The sequence below is a fragment of the Corylus avellana genome, chromosome 4 (assembly GCF_965113065.1).
Source record: "Corylus avellana chromosome 4, dhCorAvel1.hap1.2, whole genome shotgun sequence".
NCBI lineage: Eukaryota > Viridiplantae > Streptophyta > Magnoliopsida > Fagales > Betulaceae > Corylus > Corylus avellana.
The window spans coordinates 16872670-16876046 of record NC_142493.1 but is presented as its reverse complement, the minus strand read 5'-3'; positions in this window follow the sequence as shown (position 1 = coordinate 16876046).

Genomic DNA, 3377 nt, shown 5'->3' with positions numbered 1-3377 from the left:
TAAAAGTTATTTGTTGTTACATTTGTCTACCTAAATTAATAGGCAAATAATTGTATGTTTTACCCTCAAGTGCACGAGGTCAACATAGTAGTATATGATGCAAGCACGGAGTCATTCCCACGAGGATTGTTAAATTTTGCTTAAAATAAATTCCAAAAGTAAAACAAAACAAAGATTAATTATGACTTAATAATAATAGAAGGTAGGGGCTTTGATATCCACCACTAATTATATTTAGATAATATAACAATATGCCAATGCTTTGATCATGTTATGCATACTTAATATTTGTCAACTTAAGGGTATGGGTGTCTACTCCTTAAGCTATTGATTTCCCTAAGCAACAAATTAGGCAAGGGTGTCTACTCTAATTCTTTTCTTTCTTAAATGATTTAGCATGGGTGTCTACTAAGTTGTTCTTTAAGAAAGCATAAATTTGTGGAAATCGATAAATACATGAGGCCTCAGGCATAGGTGTCTACTCCCGATTCCCCATGTTGATTAACCCAAGAACCCGGTGTGAATTTCTTTTGTTACTTTTATTAAACCCAGGACTCGGTCATCCAAATTGATTTAACTAACTAGTCCATACCACATGCATATGTTGATCAGGCACACACATATGAGGAATTCATCAAGTTAAATATCACAACATGATCATCACAAAGGTGCCAATATTGAATATTAACTAAACATAACTAGGGCGTTACATATAAGTTTGATGTTAAACATCTTCACAAAATAAAAAGAAAGGAAAAGAATAAACCCGAAACTTGAACTTGAAGAGCTCTAATTCTTCTCCTTGGAAATTGTGTGTCTATTCTAGAGGTTTAAGGGTCTATTTATAAGCCTTAGGAATACTCTAGAAACCCTAAAAATCATAGGGTTTGAGCCCTAGTTCTCGCTAAGTTACAAAACCCTAGAAATTGCACTTTCCATATCGAGATTGGCGGCTGACTTGCCCATCACGCACGGGTGCACTCGATCGCAGCCCATGTGTGATCGATCGCAGGTCTGCGATTGATCCTCTTGTATTGGACATTCGATCGCAGGTGCCTTGCGCTCTTGGTCTTCACATGTAGTGCGCTCGATCGCAGCTCCCCTGCGATCGATCGCACTACCAGAGCCTTCAATTTTCCCAAAATAGCTCTTTTATGCTCAAGACTTCTGAAATTGCTTCCTTTTCTTCCAAGGTCCTACAAAAACAAGGAAAACACATAAAATAACTAAAATGGTATAAATTAACTAAAACTAAAGGATTAACACATGTAAGTTAAAGGCTTAAAATATGAATATTTTAGCACTTAACATTATTTTTAATAAAAAATAATAATAATAAAATTTTGAGGGGTGGCTGCCCCATTAAAGGAGGGGGTGGCCCGATGGCCACCCACAAAGGTGGCTAGGGGTGGCTCGCCGCCACCCCTGGCCCATGGGCGTGGCATGCCGCCACCCTAGCCGCCTCTAGGTTGCCTCGCGGGCCACCCCTGAGGTGGAGGTGACCTTTGGGCCACCCCTAGATCTGGCTGGGGGTCAGCCGAACACCACCCCCAGCCACCTCTAGGCTGGGGGTGGTGCGCGGCCACCCCTAACCAGATCTAGGGGTGGCCCGACAGCCACCCCACCTCAAGGGTGGCACGAAAGCCACCCAAGGTGGCCGAAGGTGGCTGTGTGCCACCCCCGTGGGTCGGGCGGTGGCCATGAGCCACCCTCGGCCACCAATCTCGTTGGCTGCCCCCTCCCCCAAGAGGGTCTGGTGTCCCCTATTTTTTTTTTTAAAAAAAAAATTAATTTTTATATTTATATTTTTTGTTTTTTGTTCTATTTGGGGGTATTTCTGTCTTTTAAAGAGATTTAACATCTAAAAGAGAATTTTTCATTCAATTTAACGTGGTTGACTGACGGAAAGGGGGGTTTTTAGAAGAAAATGGTAGTCTGATAGGATCACGCTGTAAGGCTGGCAATTCATGGGGGAAAATTGACAATGCGTTATAGTTGATGGGGGAAAAGGTAATTACCCCATGTTTTTAATTGCATGAAACATTGTGGGAAAGCATTTTCCAAGAGGGAATCCAAATCCTTTGTCGGTGAACAAAGAGATAAGAAATTTCCCCTCGAGATAGATTTTTTAGGGTTATTATTCTCAGAGTCTCCAACCAGAGCATTTTGGTTGGCATACCAAAATATATACATGTATTTTTCACATGTATGAGAATAACGTAAAATCAGTGACTCAAGGATAATGATGCAGAGAATCAAGTGACAAATTCCTTAGCCTTAATTCTGCTATGGGATATTTCATGGAGGAATCATAATTCAACATTAAATAGGTCAAAGGGATTAATTGTGTAATCAAAAATATTTTTTGGAGTGCAGTCACAATTAATTAGTGGAATTAATTGTAGTTATAATATTGTTGCGTAATAAATGTCAGGGAGACATGGTTACGAACTTATTTAAGCCAATAATACTTTTCCCTTTAGGTCCTTCACCAAGCTGATGCTATTTAACCATAATAAGGCTTTCTTATTTATTGGGCTAAATGTTTTATTTATTTAAAACATGGGCTAGAGAGATATAATGCAATTGGGATTGGGATAAAACCTAGAGGCCCAATGAGCATAAGTGAAACACATAAGGCTTGGAAAAACTCCCTGGCCCTATTCATTGACAATAGAGGAAAAGGGCTGGGATAAAACCCAGGCCCAGATCCCAATGTAACGACCCCGATGGGCAGGTCAATTAACTGGTAATTGATCCTACGGTTCATCTCCCAGCCCTATCCCTCATGGGACAAGACTCAGTGATTTCAACCTCTCATAGACGAGCGACCTCAGTGAAAGACTTTCTAAACTATAGGAATAAAGAGCATTATATATACAACCACACATTCATACACTAGAGTAAACAAAATACCTTATAACATAAAGATAACCATCAATGTACCAGTCATCAGACCATCAACAAATAAGGTTACAACCCATAATATAATTGTCTTAACAAAAGATCAACAGATCAAATCCTAAGTTTTAAGCAAAGCTAAGGAAATAACAATCTCGATCATATCAGCTCGGGTGGTTCTTCCATCAGTTCACATAGAGTGTAACCAAACTAGATCCAAGTCCTCAAAAATTACTTGAATCAGGTTCTGCACAATCACCCACGTCTGCTCCGAAGGCATCTTCCTCTAAGCTAGTTAAACCGCGCAAGTATTCGTAATAGAGGGGGAAAAACATAAAATAAAGAGGTAAGTCTAAAGACTTAGTGAATATTAACGGATATGATGCCCATGCCAGTTTTTGTAATGAACTCTGGTTTTTGTTAAGTATGCAACAATTCCATCATGACAATTTATCATAAGTGTGATATAGATATAT